The sequence below is a fragment of the Haliotis rubra genome, unplaced genomic scaffold (assembly GCF_003918875.1).
Source record: "Haliotis rubra isolate DU_JTF1 unplaced genomic scaffold, ASM391887v1 Scf271, whole genome shotgun sequence".
NCBI lineage: Eukaryota > Metazoa > Mollusca > Gastropoda > Lepetellida > Haliotidae > Haliotis > Haliotis rubra.
The window spans coordinates 860,969-883,414 of NW_025766792.1; the positions used below are offsets into that span (position 1 = coordinate 860,969).

The 22,446-nt window shown below is 41.2% G+C and overlaps 1 protein-coding gene across 2 annotated transcripts in view; it reads left to right on the top strand.

Moving 5' to 3' along the window:
- Positions 1-2,486: 2,486 nt before the first annotated feature.
- The window catches only part of LOC124280672, a 67,433-nt gene continuing 47,473 nt past the window's right edge, over positions 2,487-22,446 (top strand). Inside the window, exon 1 of one of the 2 annotated variants that reach the window (XM_046716664.1) lies at positions 2,487-2,700. The gene's annotated coding sequence lies outside the window, so the exon portion shown is untranslated. The remainder of the gene's footprint in view (positions 2,701-22,446) is intronic. The other variant, XM_046716663.1, reaches the window with a different exon arrangement.

Consider the following 22,446-nt stretch of genomic DNA (forward strand, 5'->3'; position numbering starts at 1 on the left):
CATCACAGCTGTAATGAAGATCACATGGCATCAAGGCTGTAATGAAGATCACATGACATCACAGCTGTAATGAAGATCACATGGCATTACAGGTGGAATGAAGATCACATAAGATCACAAGAATCCTCTGTGGAATGACAAACATTGATACTCAACCAGGAAGTGCTCCTACCTAGAATACCCCAATACCGCCTTGTAACAGTCAGTGGTCAACCAGGTAGTGCTCCTACCTAGAATACCCCAATACCGCCTGGTAACAGTCAGTGGTCAACCAGGTAGTGCTCCTACCTAGAATATCCCAATACCGCCTGGTAACAGTCTGTGGTCAACCAGGAAGTGCTTCTACCTAGAATACCCCAATACCGCCTGGTAACAGTCTGTGGTCAACCAGGAAGTGCTTCTACCTAGAATACCCCAATACCGCCTGGTAACAGTTAGTGGTCAACCAGGAAGTGCCTCTACCTAGAATACCCCAAAACCGTCTTGTAACGGTCAGTGGTCAACCAGGAAGTGCTCCTACCTAGAATTCCCCAATACCGTCTTGTAACAGTCAGTGGTCAACCAGGAAGTGCTCCTACCTAGAATACCCCAATACCGTCTTGTAACAGTCAGTGGTCAACCAGGTAGTGCTCCTACCTAGAATACCCCAAATACCGCCTGGTAACAGTCAGTGGTCAACCAGGTAGTGCTCCTACCTAGAATATCCCAATACCGCCTGGTAACAGTCAGTGGTCAACCAGGAAGTGACCCTACCTAGAATACCCCAATACCGTCTTGTAACAGCCAGTGGTCAACCAGGAAGTGCTCCTACCTAGAATACCCGCATACCGTCTTGTAAGTGACTGGTCAGACACACCGAGCCAGGAATATATAGATACCATCCAGTAACAGCCGCTGGTCACACGACGCACCGTGAGTAGTCTGCATGACTGGGTCGGATTTCCCTCGACCAAGGATGTGCTTACCGTAACGGGAGAAAGCTGCTTTGGTTGAAACACGACCAGACTGATGACAGCATTCTGTACATTGACGTTAGCTCGTCTGCCGTGGTGCTTTGATGCAGAAGAGAAAATATTGTTGAGAGATATTGTTGACAGATATCGTTGACAGTTATTGTTGAGAGATATTTTTGATAGATATAGTTGATAGATATTGTTGACAGATATCGTTGACAGTTATTGTTGATAGATATAGTTGAGAGATATTATTGACAGTTATTGTTGAGAGATATAGTTGATAGATATTGTTGACAGATATTGTTGACAGATACTGACAGTTATTGTTGAGAGATATTGTTGATAGATATAGTTGAGAGATATTGTTGACAGATTTGATAGATATTTTAGACAGATATTTTGATATATATTGTTGACAGATATTGTTGACAGATATATTTCAACATTAATTAAAGAACATGTTTTGTTTGTGTTGGTTTTAGTTGGAGCTCGAGACTGGACATTGCGTGAGGAAAGAAAACATATCAATGAAATATACATTCATCCATTTTGTGCAGAAAATACTGTATAATTTTATTTTTGAAAATATTGGGCAAGAAAATGATACAAACATCTTTCTTTTTATGTTTATATTATCACATTAAATAACGGTCCTCTTCGTTAAAGATTCAACAATGGCGACACAATCGTCTATCATGTATACTACGACTAAAGTACTTTAGCTAGCCCCAGAATGATAAGTGTCTCATTTTAAATACGCTTCACAATATATAATGCAATATCCAAATGAAGCCCAGACCAGAGCTTAATTTCAAGCTAAGGTGAAGTTAACTTCAAGACCTGAGCTGGATTATTAAATAATACATTCTCTCGAGTCCCAGATACATACTGAATTACAAGTTGCAAAGGGACTTTTGAAATTGAATAAATCTATTGTAAACCCAGCTCAACTAGAATTATTGTGTTATCTGAGTCTCGAGACAATCACTCTTTTGTCATCACTGACAGAATAAACTGAAGATACATATTCTGTGTGGGAGTAACGGGAGAATGGCGAGTTCTTGGTGATTAAGTTTCGACGGAACTGAGCTGTTGTGGAATAGGTTTCGGTTCGATCACAATACCTCAATGATAGATACTTAATCAAGGCTTTTTAAAAAAAAACACACGCGAATTCATATGTATTCATTTCTGAAGTCTTTAAGAATAAATAACGAATTCTACATGTTGATATCAATTAATGTTAATAATTCATAGTTTTGACACTTGACCCTATTTTAAAAAGTCTCTCAATGACAGTGTATCTGAATATAATCATCACAAAACCATCTTCCATCTTTATGATCTTTTCCCCGCCGTGCTGACGAGAACCATCTCCAGTGTCGTCAGTATTAGTATGGTTCAAGGTCACGCTTGTTAAAACAGAAACATCGGAGCTATGTAAGTATATGAAGAAAAACACACCTGTGCCGTATGACGCTCAGTGCCTCAACCCCCTCCCTGCACCGCTACCTCCCCTTCCCCGACTTCGTCGCGTGCACGTTCTGACTGTAGCGTTAAGCCAAGGCTGTGGGTTCACACAACATTGATTGTGGGAATGGTTGTAGGTCACTTGCTTGCCTATGCTACAGCTGTCGAGTCGTGCAGTCGCTGACTGTCTTGGCTAAGTGGATTCATTCTCGTCGTCTGCTCGCCTCATAACTGTCGTCTGCTTCAACCGGTCTCGGACATATTCGAACAAATCGTGAGTACATGTTCCAGTTTTCACCACTTCCTCTTAGTTTTCTGCAGAACGAGTTGTTATGTTTACTGCAGGTTTTTCGGAGCAGACGACAATTCTAGCGTCTATATATAACCCAACTCGGAGCAAGGATGCTCTCGGCTTGATAATTCATCCGCATTCGTTTCAAAGTTTCTTCAAACACAGTAATCCTCTTCTGAAACACAACTCCGTCGGCGGATCCTTCGTCGAGAGCAGACGACAACGTTTCTTTAGTTTCAGGAAAAATCGATTGACACAAAATCCACCTGTTTTCATTTACGTTTAGGTGGTAGCCACGGTTATGCTTTCAGCTGATCTCCCAGGCACGTGTGCCATAACATAGCCAACATTTTGTAAGTGACTGTTGCATACGGCAGTTTTCCAGTCAGTCAAAACTGAATCTACGATAACAAGGAAGTGGCAACATGGAAAGAGTTCCAGGGTATATAAGACAGTATTGATATGGGAAAACCATTCTCATGACAAACATTTCTGCCATAACTCGACTTATATAACCGGAGTAGATATTCCTTTAACCAGAACTAATTGAAATGGGATATCGATGACCTAATCACAATATTTACATTCCGATTTCGTTGTGTGTAATGGGGGCGGTGTGCATGTATGTGTGCGTGCGTTTCTATGTGTGTGTGTGGGGGGTGGGGTGTGTGTGTGTGTGTTCGTTCATTTCATTCTACACTGTGAGTACTGGCTATTAGACTAAGGCTTAGTCTCTGAATATATATAATTTTGATAGTAACAAACAAGCCCATTTATATTGAAAAGGAGCCCTAGGGAGACAAGAAATTCAGAACCTGAAGAAATCTAGACTTGCTTTATTTAGGGCTTTAGCGCTGCAGAGAGAGCTTGGCAGTAGGGAATATAATGTGGTTCAGGGACTGTGAGACAGACTAACTGGCTATTTACATCTCCAGTTACTGTAGAGATATGATTACTCACAGTTGGCCCTCGATTATCCAGTTCCAGGCAGATAAATGACTCATTTCACAACAGTTTAATGACTGATTCACTGAAACAACGCCACTAGTATATAGTCGACAGAACACTCATACCACGAACGGGCTAGGGACCCACTGTTGTGTGTGACGCAGACGAGAGAAGTACGTAGACGTAGGAGAGTTTGAGAGACTATGGTAGGGATTATCTATCCAGGGTATTTATCAGAACAAGATAGGTAACAGCCCTTGATAATCGAGGATGAAGCGATAGAGTTGGTTGTTTTGCGTGTCTTGCTGCTTGAATGGAGCAATCCTGAGAATCTGGCGATTCTACTTCAGGAATCAACAGAGCCTTCTTCCGGAATCCACAGATTCTACTTCAGGAATCAACACATTCTCATGGTTTCTCCGACTTAAAACCTCTGTAAGAGTTGGTAGATCATGTCTCTATAACTGTGCACATTGATCAACTGTGCGTCAGGTTTACTTGTTCCAGTTTTGGTCTGAATTACCAAATCCATGCTCGGAATCAACAATATCATAATGGTTTACAGCTGGAGCACCGCTGGCTGCTGCCTAAAAGAACTGTCACTCACTTCCTGATCTATTTGTAAATTTGTTGTAGGGGTAGGTAAACATACCTCAAGTAATGCAGCATTAGCTGAATGTGGAAGATACAGTATGAATGTAGATTATCATGTTAAATGTGTTACATTCTGGTGTAATGATCGTTATCCCAAACAATGTCATAATTATAGACTTAGACTAGATTCTGTTGGTAGGATTACTTGGGTTTCAGAAATACGAAAGCTCTTAAATGAGTATGGATTTGGTTATGTTTGGCTTTCCCAAGACATCGGAAATGTGTCATTATTTTTATCATTATTTAAGCAGAGGTTAGTTGATTGTTCAAAACAAAATATCAGTAGCAATATCATGGATTCATCCAGTCTTGTACATTTTAAAAGTATTATATCATCATTGCCGCTTGATAATCACATTTTATGAATTTATGTAAGAGACTTAAGAAGATATTTATGTTTGTTAAGATTCAATGGATTACCATTACGATGTAATATTAGATGTAAAGAAACTATGAACACAGATGTAATTTGTAAGGTGTGTAATAGTAATAGAAATGAAGATAAAGTCCACTTCCTATTTGAATGTCATAAATATGTAGCACTACGAAAAACTTATTTACCTCTATGGAATAATTTAACAAATGCTTGTAAATTCATACATTTAATAACTTCAAATGACATGGTACTTTTATTGAATTGTGCTAAATTTATCAAATCACATCTTAAATGACGACCTTCTGTATATTGACAACACAAAGGTCTGCCTATTGTCAGTGTGCACAGTATCATCTCTATTGCTTTTTGTACATGAGCCAATGGCAAACAAACTGAAATAAACTTCATACATTTGTTCTATTTAAGAAACTCAAGAAGCATAGGCTTATTGTGTTTACAGGCGACTAACGGGATCGGATGGTCAGGTTCGCTGACTTGGTTGACACATGTCATCGGTTCCCAATTGCGCAGATCGAGGCTCATGCTGTTGATCACTGGATTGTCAGGTCCAGACTCGATTATTTCAAGACCGTCATATTCTCTAATATTGCTGAGTGCGGCGTTAAACTAAACTCAATCAATCAATTATTGTGTTTACAAATGATGCCTACCTGGGACTTGTTTGTCGATATTCAGTTGATAATTTTTCAATAACCATATCTCCCTCCCCAACTTTCCAAAATATTGACCACCTCGGATAGAGTAGACTATGTGTCTACTTTCTAATTTTGCTGAGTATATATATGACCATCCATTCCGCCAAGACGTTTTTGTACACTGTTAAAATGAGTAAGATCCTCTCTTCCTAAATCAGTCCGAGCAATTTAAGAACACTTACATGCAGAAACTGCCGTGAGCGTATAAGATGTTGAAGCAGATTGAAGACAGGCATGCACATTAAAGATAAACCTGTCTGATAAGGTGGATTCACCATTGCTTACATGACAGGTATATAAATACATGTTTATATACATTCCGTATTGTAGCCCGATCTCGCCACACTGTATCTATACGTGGACTGTGAGGGCTGAACTAGCGATGGACCGGGAGTCATGTCGCTTGTCAGTTTCAGTGTAGTTTTGTTCGTTGTGTATGGCGTCTCCCGGGATACTGATGCGCAGCCGTTAAAGGATGAGTTGTGTCCCTTTGTTGTAGCAGGCTCTTATGTTCGAATACTGGTTAGCTTTAACTGTGGTTATTGGTTTGTCAGCACCCACTGTCCGTGATTGAAGGTGTCCCCAAAATCCATTCCGGCTTGTCTCCCAATCCTGATACCCCGTGATATAACTAGAATGCTGTTCAAAATAGAATTGAACCCCACTCACTCACTGTAAGGTTTCTCGCTGTGGTAAGGAAGACCAGTGTGTCAAATAGCCTCTGTGTACATGCTATAATAAATTGTAATGTTTCACAGGCAGCCGAAACATACTTCAGCCCATTGATCCCGTTTTTCGAGGATTGTACATTGCAGAAAGCATATTCACCCAATCACTCACCAAACCATATCTCTATACCGCGTCAATAGATAATAATAGATGCATATTATAGACAGTTCTTGGAGATACGTTGAATGAGGCATTGATGTGAGCTGTGGCTCTGTCTGGTTCCAACAAGTATTTCATGAGTGCCTGTAAAATATGCGTGGTGTTTTGACGGCCTGCCTAGCCAAAACAGCTATGCCCGAATGTGTCCAATTATCTCATCCTCGGCAACCTAGGGCATATTCAGGGTTGTTATGGAGAATCCGTGGTCGATAATAAGAATAACGATCAACACATAGGGTTAACTGGGTCAGTGTCGTATCTTTTGAGACTTACATAAATCGCGGAGGCAGGATCACTTCATGGAACACATAAAACTACCTTTTCGTCGATCCGACCTCATTTTACAAAGTTTTACTACATAGGCAGTACTCAACACTGCCGTCCCGGCGACGAATCACAAGTTGCTAGATGATCACTGACACCCACGGCTAGCGATTCTTTCTTCTATAGTATGCACTGCACCTACCTTCGACACGGTTGTGGCGCTCTGTAGAACTGTGTTTAGAACCAAGGTCGCTCGGTGCGCTCTCTCTCGGCATGAACCATCCATGGCCAAACGAACAACTCACTCAGTGCCAAGGAGATATCTCCACAAACACGATACAAATGAGCCACGTTGACGTCTTAATGGCCTCACGGACAAATGAGGGATCGGCTCAAGCGTGTCTTACACATGTTCTTAGCTTAGTTCGAACGTTACTGTAGATAGGATCACCGACGAAGTAGACGCTTAAGTGAGTCAGCTTGTATGTAGAACGGTATTGGGAGGCCTCTCGTCTGTGGGAAGGGGTGGTATGTGTGTGTGGGGGAGGGGGGGGGGGGCTGATGGTGGTTAAAAGTGAATAGATTGTCTGATGGTGCTCAGTAAACACATAATTTGTTCTCCACCCTTTACAAATTATATTGACTCCCCCTTAAAGGTGTATTATGGATATTTTAAATCAGTACAATTTGATGTATCTGTACCAAACAGCGGCGTTAGCAGCGTTCATGTATTCAAGAGTGCCCACAACTGGGGCCGCCATTCGATTCCCGACTTGGGTTCAATCTTTCTTGTGCCTACCTCAAACCACCCATCCCACCACCAACCCCCTTCTCGCGCACACTCGCTCGCACGCACGTACGCACTTACCTTGGTGAAATAACTACAATATTGCATTCCTGAACTTACAAAGTCGCTCAAATTACTGATTCTCCTTCAGTTCAAGACTCAGGAAAATTACAGCTTTACGACATCGGCCCGTGAATAGTTGAATCTGAACAAGACAGTTAATCCAGTGATTGATATAATGAGTATTAGTATTCAGTTGGGATAACACGGCATGCGTCAACCAAGTTGACCACCCGATCTCACGAGTCGCCTTTTACGACAACAAGCATGGGCTGCTGAAAACCAATTCATATCCGGATCTTCACAGAGGCTGGTACCAGTGACTCACATGTCGCGAACCGCCCCTACGTTTACCATCGACACACCAAGGAAGTACTCTCCGTATATAAGCATCTTTGCACAAACATATCGTTAATAAATACATATTTTATCAATACTTTAGCCTCAACGTGTTTCCTTAAGAAAATGTCAATGTTTTTTGTGCATTTGTATTGGCAAATCGATAAAAAACGAGCACATTAACCTATTTCTCTCAGTAAATGTTACCATTTTTTGTCACTCAATGAAGCAGCATCGCATTGTTAAAGAACGTTGCAGCGGTGTTCGAAAATACATTTGCCGTATATTGTAATCAATGTCGTAAACTGTGGATTAATGAAGTTCTGGTTTGATTTTTACCGCATGGGTTCGTGATTTATGTTTAGTCAATAACTCAATAGCTTCATCGCTTTATATCGGCGATAGATTGACGTATGGCATGTCGTTAGAACACCCGCAACGGGCGACAGTTGGCGTTGCGCTGTGGTTTCACATCAGCAGGCATCTTAATTTGTAGGGAGAGATCGTTAAGTAGGATAAAATACAATTGAGGAATTGACTTGCCTTTGCAAGTGTTTGTGACGGTGCCACAAGTGGGACAGAATACCAGCACTTTTGGTGAACACCTGGTGTCATCTCTATTTAACATTGATTTAACACATGCTGATAATATCGTGGGATCGTTGTCGACGCTTTATTATACATAAAAAACATATTTTATGGCCAGTTTTTTCATCTACTACTGTAAATTTAATGTATCGTAGATTATATTTACGGCTCTAAATACATGAAGGAAAGAGGTGAGGTGAGGTGAGGTGAAATTGGGTTTAGCGTCGTGCTTGAGAATATTTCGCTCATATGACGACGTGCATGCGTGTGTATGCGTATGTGCGGCTGCTTGTACTAGCCCAGACTTAAGCTGGTTTTATAGTGCCAGCCCACTGAGATACCACGAAGGAAAGATGTTGTCTGAATGAGTATGGTTTTACGCCACTTCCAGCAATCGTCCTGGGTCTAGATTTTCGAAGCTCCTTTAGCGCTGAGATAGTCGTAAGTGCCATACATTAATATTAACTTACGACTATCTTAGCGCTAAGAGAGCTTCGAAAATCTATGCCCAGAGCCCCATTTCACAAAGCGATCGTAGCGTTAAGGTGATCGTAAGTCCCATACTTTAACATAGACTTACGTCAGTCGTAGCGCTAAGGTGATCGTATCTCCCATACTTTAACATAGACTTACGAGAGTCGTAGCGCTAAGGTGATCGTAACTCCCATACTTTAACATAGACTTACGACAGTCGTAGCGCTAAGGTGATCGTAACTCCCATACTTTAACATAGACTTACGACAGTCGTAGTGCTAAGGTGATCGTAACTCCCATAATTTAACATAGACTTACGACAGACGTAGCGCTGCGATCGTTTTGTGAAACGGGTCCCTGCAATATACCGGCCTTGGTGACACCAGGAGTGGGTTTGACATATTCTACCATTGTGTGAATCGAACCCGGGTACGGCGTGATGAGGGAATGCTATTACCACATATCTACCCCCATCTCTGTGATAGATAATACAGTGAACATTGAAGTAGTGAATTTCAACATACAGGTCAACGATGTATCAACCCCGACGATAGCTTCCCATGAAAACTGTTCCGTAGTTCGTGGATGTCTTTCCAGACTGTAATACCTGACCAGTCAGCCAGTACCGTCAGCAAAATATCAGATTTGATTATTGACGTCTTTGGTCTACATGTATACATTTATAACGGGTATTTACTTATGTATGAGATACGCAGTGCACGTGATGCATGCATGTTATCGCGTCACATGAGTCACGTGACTGCACCGTGTGCAAACTGTCGAGCCCTGTCACGTGGTTGATAGTGCGAGCAGCGATGATTTTTCCTTTTCCAACCAGCTGGGGTGTTTTGAACCCGTACATTACATTAAGAAGGCTTTGTCGAGACGGGGTCCAACTGTCTGGATGCTCAGCTCGAGGGAATTTACTGGTTTGCCAAAAAAAAAGCAAAAAAGCTGTTTTGACTATTAGGTCCGATCCTTACCAGATATGAGTGAATACAATTTTCATTTCCATTCAGTACTTTGGACCATTCTTTACTGAGTTTGCGATCGCGACCGTCAGGGCTAGACATGATTGCTCTTTTATAGACACACAGACGCGCATGCGCATGCAAAACACACACGCACGTACACACTCACACACACCAACAAACCAACAACTGTAAAACACACACACACACACGCACACACACACGCACACTCGCACACAGACACCAGCATAAAGATATATAAAAACCAGATAATCGTTTTGATTCCAAGTTTCTCTCGGTTATTTATCATCTTTCTGTTTGATAATTTCTCGTTAGTCGAGACTGGGTATTCCCTGGCGCTGACGTCACATATTTACCCTCTCGTTTAATTATTTACCTCCTAGTAATGCTCCTGTGATATTTCTGCTTGTTACAAGGAGAGTGCGATCTAAAGAAGCTGGCATTGATTTGTTGATCAGGTCGTGTGTCTGCCGGGCTACACCTTACGTAACTATAAGCCACTGTTACACGCTATAACGTCATCCTGTCTCGCCGCCCTTGAACTATATTAGTTTCCCTTCCATCCAGTCCTTGCTGTTATTCTATAGACACGAATGTAGTAACTCTAGCTTCTCTAAATTCCCCCAGCTTCCGAATCTCCCACCCTACTGGATCTCCTTTTCAGTTTAAATGTAGTTATTTGAATTTATAAAAATTACATGTTTTCAGAGACGTTAGTCCACGTAAACCTGTCTGTTCACATGGTTACAGTGAATGAATGAGTTTAGCCTTGGCTCGTCACGCTGAAGACCCCGGGTTCGATTCCCCACATGGGTACAATGTGTGAAGCCCATTTCTGGTGTCCCCCGCCGTGATATTGCTGGAATATTGCTAAAAGCGGCGTAAAACCATACTCACTCACTCACTCACTCTTCTCCAGACCGCTGTGATATTGCTGGAATGTGGTCCCTTAATATATTTGCTACTCCCTGAAAATTAAACCTTTCTGATAATCCTATGGTTTTTGTAATGTGGATTGAGGTAGGGGTTGGAGTGGGGGTTAAGCTTCAGACCAAAGACACGGCTTCGATTCCTATCACGTTATATTATATGAAAATGTGACAAGTCATGAAATTGACTAAATATGCTTAAGTTATTGCTCAGTAATCATAATAGTACTATTACTATCCAACTCACTCACATTCTCTTCCCATAGTGGTTACAAGGTAATGAGGTGAATAATGAATTTATCAACTGTTTTTTTATCTGTATAACGGTGGTATTTACTGTTATCTAACGCTAGGACCATATGACTGTTAGGCTTTGTACCGATATTATCAACCCATGAATTTATAGCTTTCCTATGCGCCGGCTTGTAACACGTGTGCAGCACACGATGTGATTCCCAGCTGGTGTGAAATATGAGTAGTTTTAATGTAAACACGTCACGCTCTGCTTGGGTCGATCTCACAGCCTTGTAACGAAACTGGATGGCCTAGTGATCGAAATATACAAAGATCATCATTATCACTATTGATTCTAAATAGCTCACAAGAATAGTATGTCAAATTTCCTGAGTGCATAGTTGCTTTTCAATTAGAATTTTTTTCATGATAGAATCAAAGAATGAAACTAAACTGAGGTACAAAAAAAAGTACACACCTTGGGCTTTGGGAAATATATTTTCCCAAAAACAACGTAAACATTTTGCAAAGTGTTGTAATGTGATGTACAAGTCGCAAACATTGTGTTGAGAAATAACCCACAAACAGGTGTCTACTTTCTTTTGTACTTCAGTTTAGCTGGGAGTTACGATCACCTTAGCTCTACGATCGCTTTGTGGAGCGGGACCCTGGTCAACACGAGTCTTACCTTGTCAAAACGGGTTGACCTGAATCAAGACGTTTAACGCCATGGGTAACAGCTTGTGGACAACTCATTGCGTAAGCTAACACAAATTTGGAGTAGACAAACCACTAACCTTCAGTATGAGAATCGACCTCTTGAAAGGCGTAGATGACTCACTATCTTCCTACTATATCAGCCGAAGACCCGGGTTCTATTCCCCACATGGGTACAATGTGTCCCGCCCGTGATGTTGCTGGAATTTTGCCACAAGCGGAGTAAAACTAAACGCACTCACTCACTCCTACTGTATCACTGATGTCGGTATACAATTGATCCCAAACATGATATACCAGTGAAAACAACTGATACTCGGTCGAAATCAATCTGTCAAGACTTGATAACTCAGCAGATCACAGCTTGCAGTAGCGGATAGCAACTTCACCTGTGTAACAGCTTTAAATTAGTTTCAGGTAGGCGAACAGCAATGTCCGTGTTTGAACTACCCAATCTACTTTCAACATCAAATCATAAATCAGAGACCAGTTGTGTTTACAAGAGTTAACAAGTATGGGGCCAGAGGCGTCCAGCTGGGAAGCTAATTTACTTTAATTAACTTTCCTATTTCAAACGAATCACCTCGTAGTCTCGTGGATTCCTGTATCAACTTTGATTGACATGAATCGGAATATTCGGAATGAACATCTCTCACTTCAGGCAGGGAGTTCTATTTCAAAGTACACTCTTCGAAAAAAGAAACGGATAGTCTACCTTTAGAAAACTTGATTGTGTTCAATTTAAAGTTCATATTTGATAAATAAAACAAGACTTTGCATAAAAAAAACCCGCAACAGTTTGCAATAATTGGGCTATACATTATCTCTTGTTTTCTGTATGGATTTCAGCGAATGATTTTACCGGAATTACTTCTGTGTAACATTGACTTTACCAACTGAAGTGGTCCCAAACAATGCTCTTTCGATCCTTAGATTCTTTCCGTAAGTGTATAAACAATCTGTGAATTACCGTACCGTTTCTTTAATCGAAGTCCTTGCGAGATAAGTGGAACTTAAATATTTAGATTATTAACAGCCATAGTACGAAAATGATAGGAGGCTAAAAAGTATTTTCACATTAACGCACGTGCTGTTGTACGAACTTGTTCACCAAGTGTCAATCAGCAAAGATAATGTTATGTTTTAAATGAAATGCACGTGCAATTTTTAATGAACTATACAGACTTTCAGCCTTATTTCAAAATATTTTGTCATAAAATGCATACGGTTTATTTTTCTCCTGTGAAAAAACATAGTGATGTTTCCTGTGTACAATGTACATTCATAATGTTGATTGGTCAGTTGAAGCCGTATGACGTCAGAGTGCGACCTTGCTCTCAAAAATATGACATGACGCCATCCAACTCAAACTCAAACTCAAACCGAAATATGAGTCTCATTAACCTATTCAGACAATGACCTACTTTTCAGCCGATCCGAATTTTCTCGTGTGAAAGTGAAAATAGACATCACAAACAACTATGGTTACACTAAATTCCAATTCCTTGTTTCATAAGAAAATGGTATTTACAAATGAATTTTAATTTTAAACTTTAATAACATCGTATTTCTATATTTAATGGCGAGGTGTAGGCAGCATGACCTTAACTAAGACGTCACAGACTGCCCCAGTTTGATGAGGTCGTACAATGATTCACTGGCTACACCTGTTATGTGTTCTTTGCGCTTATTCAGTGTAGTTCTGTAAAGCACAATGTGATTGATATAATATCAAGTCCGTTCCAGACCGCCAAACATTTCTAGCGACAGAGCCTCGTTTTGAGATTTCCACGATTTCCAGGTTTCTATTTGTCAGAGCTCGCTGTACGACAGAGCACGCTGCACGACATGTTTGCAAGGATTATAAGGAGCGTAGTGTTGCAATATAAAAGTGCAGATGTATCAAATAATACTGATTAATATTTATGTATCCAGTTAAATGAATTGGTCTCAAAATTTTGGACGGGTTATTGTACTAAGTGCGCAATAGGACGAAACCCAGTCAACAGGAAACGAGGCTCTTGTGTAATCAATGTTTTGACTTGCAATATATTACGCCATTTAAACAATAAGCTGCCTTCTGTGCATTTTTTTTCTATAGGGTCGACATTTTCGGATTCTCTTTCATTTTTCTCTCTTAAAATGTCAGTGGGTGACATAGGAAACTCGGAGTAGGGATTATCTGTCCTTTGTGAATAAGTTGGGATTAACACCGCTCGTTTACTCGGGAAAGATAATCCTTCATCCCATGTAGCTCGTTGGCTATTCTCTAGATATCTGGCTATATTGCCTCTCTGCATTAAGGGTTTTCATAAGTGTGTAATTCCCAAAGGAATGGATTTACTTAAAGTGTCACGTCATACAAAGGAATTGACTTTAGGTAATTTAAAGTTTTCAGTATTACCCTCATACATATTTACAGGTTTTTTTTATCTTGGTTATTGGATAATCGTTAATATCTAGCACGACTCACTAAACCTAACTATAACACATTGATTTGCTATGCTCATATCGAAAGCTTGGTCATTTGGTATCGATAAACTAGGAACAAGCTTAGAATGGTATTGTCCCAGTGTGAAACGGATTGTGGATTGACTGACTGCTGCTATAGCATTAATAATACATTAAGAATTATTGAACTGGCATGTATAATTGAACAAAGATTCGTAATTTCTTATTGTCAAGAAGGTGTCTGTCACACAGCCATTCGTCCCGCCTGTGTTGACACAAAGTCCAGTTCATTATCCTGTCTATTTATAGCTCGCTAGCTGTTCGTTGTAAAAAATGTTCTGTACCAGAACAGCGGTTTTGAATAAATATTGTTTCATGTTCTGCTTGGGGGAGTGTCATACGTTTTGCAATGCATCGTTGGTGCTTTGGCAAATAGAGAATGTTTTTATTCCTTTGTCTCAGTGGGTTGAAGGCAATCTCTCTTGGTTCACACAGTTTACTGACTGACTGACTGAGTTTGGTTTTACGACGCTTTTAGCAATATTCCAGCAACATCACGGCGGGGGAAACCAGAAATGGGCTTCACATATTGTACCCATGTGGGGATTCGAACCCGGGTCTTCGGCGTGACGAGCCAACGCTTTAACCACTAGGCTACCCCACCGCCCTCACACAGTTTACATTTTCAAGTGTTGTTTGCTGAGAACCAACAATTTTCCCCATGTTGGACACCCAGAAGTTTGTTTGAACTGCAGAACGAATACTATTATACGAAAACATTTGTAAATACAATTTATTTACCAAAAGACCACAAAAGCCAAAATAACCTGTTTTAGGTATTTTGGCATGAGGTTATCTAACATATCAATGTTATTTTGGCATCAATCATCCGTGGCAGTCGTTCCAATATACACTTGTCGGGGGGTGGGGTGTGTGTGTGTGTGTACACTAACTCTGTGATCCAGACTACCAGTTGTCAGACTTCCATTTGGTGGAAACTGCGGTGGCTGTGGGGGCTAGATCGTCGACTTTGTCTGGTGGAGATTAGGTGCCTCGCTCTGATAGTGGACACCATGGGAGTAAACAGCAGACCTTCGCTGTCCAGACAGAAGCCAGAGCTGGTCGGTTAATAGTCAAAAGGAAATACTTTATATTTTTGCGGTCTGCAACAAAGATGTTGCTCAATCTTTGTAAATGTGGGACCCAAATACATCCTAGAATTTGAGATGATCCCAAATGTAACATAGGCTACAAGCAATGTCATGTGTAATATATTTTCGCATGGTTTGTGTCGATGTACTAGTATTTGGGAACAAACAATGTGTGATGCTGGTGTATCTTCTCCTCCCTCTCTGTCCCTCCGCCTCCATCATCTCGGACATGGCTGAACGCGGCATAAAACCATACTCACTCATTTTTTCAATTTCTCAGGTTTACATGTTGTATGACCGATCGAAAAAACCCCACATAAATATTGTATTTCAATTAGCCTAGTGGTTAAAGCGTTCGTTCGTCACGCCGAAGACCCGGGTTCGATTCCCCATATGGGTAAAAAGTGTGAAGCCCATTTCTGGTATTCCCGGACGTGGTATTGCTGGAATATTGCTAAAAGCGGCGTAAAACTAAAGTCACTCACTCACTCTCGTACTTTGGTATATTTTGTGTACCAGGAACCATTCACCGCTTTACCGCGATACTAATCTCAACGATATTTTTCATTCTGTATCGATACTTCGTTTCGTAAATTGATTCATTATTGGGACGTTGGATCACAACGCCAGTCTTCGACATCTTCCCTACAACATACTGTCCAATATTGTTCGACCACAATCACTGTACACCACCGTCTACTTACCTGAACATAATTAAGGCCCAAAGACATGTATTTACACAACAACGTGATTTGGGTCGAAGCAACAGCTGATACATTACATGAGTATCTGAATATGTTCACTTCGAGTTAATATATCGTGCCACGTGATATGATCTCAGTGAGTCGTGTCGAGAGATTAAGATTTGAAGAAGATAAACCATGACAGTTTAACCATACCAATAATTCTGTATCGCCGCGAATACCTGCACAGTTGCTGCTGATAGGGCTTTAAGGCTCTCTAAGGTAACCTTGTTTTTGGGACTACTACTACTACTACTACTACTACTACTACTACTACTACTACTACTACTACTACTACTACTACTACTTACCGCCTCCGTGGTGTAGTGGTTAGAGCGTCCCCCCTGAGAGCGGAAGGTCGCGGGTTCGATCCCCGACCGCGTCATACCAAAAGACGTTAAAACATGGTACTTGTTGGTCCCTGCTTGGCGCTCGGCATTAATGGACTGGTCGGCTCGGAGTCAGTATAATGTGACTGATTGGGGTATTCATGCTTCACTACGGCGTGGTATCTCAGTGGGCTAGCACTATAAAACCAGCTTAAGTCTGGGCTAGTACAAGCAGCCGCACATACACATGCATGCGCGTCGTCATATGAGCGAAATATTCTCAAGCACGACGTTAAACCCAATTTCACCTCACCTCACTACTACTACTGCAACTATTACTACTACGACGGCGACTGCTACTGCTACTCCTACTCCTTCTACACCTACTACTACCACTACCTCTACTGCTGCTGAGACGTCTACTCCTACTGCTTCTGCTACTACTGCTACAACCACTACCTCAAATACGTAGCTATTTGTTCGACTAAGACTAAAAACACTACTACTACTATTACTACTACTACTACTGCTCCTCCTCCTACTACTAATACTACTACTACTACTGCTATTACTACTACTACTGCTATTACTACCACTACTACTACTGCTCCTACTACTACTACTATTACTACTACTACTACTACTACTACTACTACTGCTGCTGCTACTACTACCATCACCAACACTACAATGCTATAAACTGAGGGGCGTTACCGTTTCTACTCACTCCTGACCTACTATTTCGTTAGACTTGAGTGGAGATGACAATTATCGGTTACAGTTTGTAAGTGCTGTATTATCTCTGTTACACGTTATCTGTCGCTATTAATATTTCATGTCACCCGGGGTAAGAAAACGTGAACCTTCCATCTTGTATTCCTCGCATGAATGTTTAAAGTCTGCCTTCGTAATTGTTCCGGCCACTGCTCCCGCCATTACTTCAAGGGACGGACATACTCTATGTGCGTACGTGCGTGTCTGCGTTTTTTGTGTGTATATATATATATATGTGTGTGTGTGTGTGTGTGTCATTGTGTGTGTACCTGCGTTTTGTGTGTGATGTGCGTGCCTGCGTTTTGTGTGTATATGTGTGTGTGTGTCATTGTGTGTGGACCTGCGTTTTGTGTGATGTGCGTGCCTGCGTTTTGTGTGTATATGTGTGCATACGTGCCTGCTCTGTGTGTGTGTGTCTCTCTCTTTCTCTCTCTCTCTCTCTCTCTCTCTCTCTCTCTGTGTGCGTGCGTGTGCCTGCGTTTTGTATCTGCCTCGGTACGTGAAGGTCATGTCAGTAGATGATCATATTGACTTCAGTACGTAAGGATCATGAAATCATGACAACAACTGCCCTTGACTGTCATACGACCGACACATCAAAGACTGACGATACAGATGGCGAGAGTATGCCGACGCGTGGGCTTGAGGGACTTTGTTTTCAGGTTGGTTTACAGTGACTGACATTTGGAAACCATTACATCACATATTGAGAGTCTGCTTTTAGCCAGATCGTATTTCAGTGTTTTAGGTTGAGCATTGTGCGGTCTAACTTTGATTTCGTTAATGTTGGAAACCATTGTGACCATAGTAAAGTTGATATACACCCAACAATTTTGTCATAGTGATATCCGCACACGCACGCACGCACGCACCTATCTGAGCGTCACACATCCGACAACGTCAAAGCCATATCTTGTCACTGAGATGTCTAAGATTTTCACGCGTCAGGCAACTTTGCTATGATGATACGAGAAGTTGATATAGTGAGTCAGTGATTGAGTTTAGTTTTACTCCGCACACAGCAATATTCCAACTATATGGCGGCGGTCTGTAAATAATCGAGTCTGGACCAGACAATCCAGTGATCAAGAGCATGAGCATCGATCTGCGCAATTGGGAACCGATGACATGTGTCAACCAAGTCACCCAGCCTAACCGCCCGATCCCGTTAGTCGCCTCTTACGACAAGCATGGGTTACTGAATACCAATATTCTAACCCGGACCTTCACGGGTCAGAAGTTGACATACATCCGAAAACGTTGCCATGGTGATATTTGGAACCTACGATCAGTACAGTAGTGTTGCACACCGTCAGTTATGTACCATGACGTCATCTGTGCAACGTCAAGTCATCTGACGACATTGACAGCGTGGACTTTTGACGTTGAGGCTGACCATATAACATCGACATCGAGTACAATCACTGGCCACCACCATCTACTTACCTGAACATAATTAAGGCCCTTAGACATGCCCCGGAGGCGTAGTCCCTTTAAAGACTCTCAGCGGTAAAGGCAAGCACACGTAGCGTACTGGAGGTAACGTGCAACTCAATGTCGGTTAGTTCCGCCTTGTGCTTTAAACCATTGTGTGATCTGCCGGCCTAATGAAGCGGATATATTTCGTGCTAATTGTCCAACCTTACCGTTCTTTGTAATCAATAACAACACCGTGTTTGTATAGTCAGGGTCAAGGTCATTTTGTTTACACGTATTTGATAAAGTTATCTCATTGGTGCGTCTGGGATCGACATTTTGACTTAGGAATCATTCACTTAGTAGTACATATGTACCTTTGGCACGTAAACAGGTTCATTGTATTTGGGTCATTTATGTTCAGTGTATTTTAATATAAACGTCTTCTATGATAAAACATATGGGGCGATTGCATACGTTTCTACGCATAGGATGTAATTCTTTAATTAACTTCGAACAATATTTCTTAATCAACAACCAGACGCGAAGCTGTTTCAATGGGGTGTCAAAATATGTACAGGGATTTGTTTCAATCTGAAATACGGTTTGTTGTGAATCGGTGTTTGCTGTAAATTCCAGATTAGCAGGTGTTTCTAGCGGGTGGAGCTTAAATCCCCAGCAGAGACGCAGAACAGCTGACAACGCTAACCGGTAACCATAGCAACCAGTTTTCATGCCAGTCGCATGTCTTATAATTTGATCTAATCCCGAACCAGTGATTCAATGGCGGATAATGTAACCACTGAATAATTCCATTCGGGTAACCAGCCTTTCTAATTCAGCCGATGGCAAAGCTTTTGTTGAAAGCTCAAACTACTATCAAATTAATGAATTAAAACACAAACTTTTCATAAAATAAAATTACGGGAAATTTATCTTAATGTACGCAGTCCCATGTTGTCCCATGTACGGAGATTAAAGTGAGTGGGTTTTACGCCGCATTTAACAATATTCCAGCAATACCACGGCGGGGGACACCAGAAATGGGCTTCACACATTGTACCCAAGTGGGGAATCGAACCCTGGCCTTCGTCGTGACGAACGAACACTTTAACCACTGGGTTATCCCTCGCACCCGTAAATAATAGAACGCGACCAACAGATCACGAACAAACTTATTATAGAGACTTTTAGGTAACGGTTTTTCTCGGGTTACCACCCTCACCCGTCACCCCCCAACCCCAAGTCAGAAAGATCAAGGTGTCGGAGAAGAAATAAAACCAAACCAAAATTGTTGCACTTGATCTTACAACATGTAGGGGTAAAATATCGCGTTGATCAGAAGGGTCGGACAATCGCTATGATCTGAATGACTATATTTCCATTTTTAGCTAAACTATTAATCAATAGTGAAAAGACATATCATTTATCATATCCCCAGTGCAGAATAGTGAAAAAATAATCCTGTTCAATTCTTTATGACAGGAAAACTATGATCATAGCGCTAACATTAACTATTGATGTTTAAACAGATAGACACGACATTTTCTTTTGTTAGGCCTGTCATCGGAGTATCTTCTTCCTCGCGTACATTCAATGATATGATACGGGAAATACGGACATGGATGGAAAACAGAGATGTGTTAATGTTTTCTTTGATAATCCAACACTAAAGGTGGCTGGTATTGTCACAACCAGGTACCAGTAGCACAAAGCGATTTTAAGGCTACAACTGTTGTAAGCCTATGTAGAGTATGAAGTGACCATCATATCAGCGCTAAGATAGCTTTGTGCAACGGGGCCCAGATGTCCCCTGAAAACAATGAAATTGACTACCCATACTGCGGTTGCACGTGGAATCCGTGATGGCCCGCGAAGATCCGGGTTAGAATTGGTCTTCAATAACCCATGCTTGTCGTAAGAGGCGACGAACAGAACGGGTGGTCAGACTCGTTGACTTGGTTGACACATGTCATCGTATCCCAGTTGTGTAGATCGATGCTCATGCTGTTAATCACTGGATTGTCTGGCCCAGACTTGATTATGTACAAACTGCCGCCATATAGCTGGGACACAGCTGAGTATTTTAAAACTATAAATTTAAGAGTCATAACGAGTATAAAATAGATAAATAAAATTATGGTTTTTTAATTCGTTTTTAACATTTTACAAATTAGGTTCGATGGTTACTTTGCAGTTGTCATTTATACAACAGAAATCAATAATTCTGGACCTAGATGTTCGAAGCTCCCCTAGTGTTAAGAAGGTTGTAAGTGTCATACATAAACATTAACTTACGACTATCTTAAAATCTAGGTCCATGTGTCCAAATATGAGAACAAAACTAGTTCTGGCGATGTCCTGTTGGTCGTTGTGTCAGATGAGTCAGTCTCCTTAGTGTGTAACACAGTATTGTCTATTACGCTGTCAATCAATCAGATCGTGGCTATGTTACGCCATTTGTTGACAAAGAAATGTGCACCTTGTTGTACATAGCAATTTGGACATCGATTATTGAGCGCACTTATCTACTTCACAACTCACCCTGGACGAGAGCCTATTGACTACACGGCTTCCGAGTGTCGCGTTATACAGGCACAGCTCATGTCGACTTACTATGGAATTCTGTTAGGGATATCCTCGCGATGTCGAAGTTTGGAAACGAGCTAAACACGCCAACAGTGTGTGAATGCACGATCGCTACAATATTCCATAAGTGACCGTGTCAGATAGATATGGATGCACGAGCTTACACCCCACACACCACGCAATGTAGCAGTTCCTGACGCCAGTGCAGAACATCCCATACACAAAAAATGCACGTGCATAACCATAAAATATACCATCTAATGTACACAACGTATAAACAATTTGAATCACCAGCAACCAATAACACTCAGTGGGCAAGGGAAACAAGACATTAATGATCAATTATAGATTAGTATATAGAAGTTGGATATAGAGTTGTGACGATATATCGTAGTATCGATAATGGTGATACTTTTTCTGACAATAAATATATCGATACTTTTTTCCGTATCGTGATATGTATCGTTGACCTTAACATTGTGACTTTTCACCAGAAATTGACGGTTATGTCAAACTTTACACTGTTTCTTGTTATCAAAATACACCTTTTTAAAGAAAATAACTAAAGATAGCATATCGTGATATGCATCGTATCGAATCGTATCGTTCCATGATATCGCGATACGTATCGTATCGTGAAATATCTGTATCGTCACATCGCTAGTTGGATATAACCCATTCTCTTCCCACAGAGATTACTCAAGTCATATCTTCCCACGTTACATCGGAAGATATGGCTTTTGAGTAACCTCTGCGGGAAAAGAATGGATATAACCATGACAAGGACTGTTTGGATAACAACTTCTTCATCGTACGAGCATATCATACTAGGAATAACCTAGTGGTTACTGTGTTCGCTCACGCCGAAGACCATTCCCCACATGTGTGAAGCCCATTTCTGGTGTCCCTAGCCGACCGCGTCATACCAAAAGACGTTAAAATATGGTACTTGTTGGTCCCTGCCTGGCGCTCGGCATTAATGGGTACTACAAGGTCTGGTCGGCTCGGAGTCAGTATAATGTGTCTGAGTGGGATATTCATGCTTAACTGGTGTCCCTAGCCGTGATATTGCTGGAATATTGCTAAAACTAAACTCACTCACTCATCATTATACATACACCGTTTTAAAAAGCGAAATGGGTTGTAAGACTTGCATACTTGGTGGATGAATTCCATCTTATCCTGATTGTGTACATTGATGCTGATGATGTCAGTGGCCGGGATACCGCCATTGTCTTACTGGTGGAATGTTGCAGAGTGTGGCGTTAAACAGCCAGCAAAATACCATATATACTTTATACTTAATACT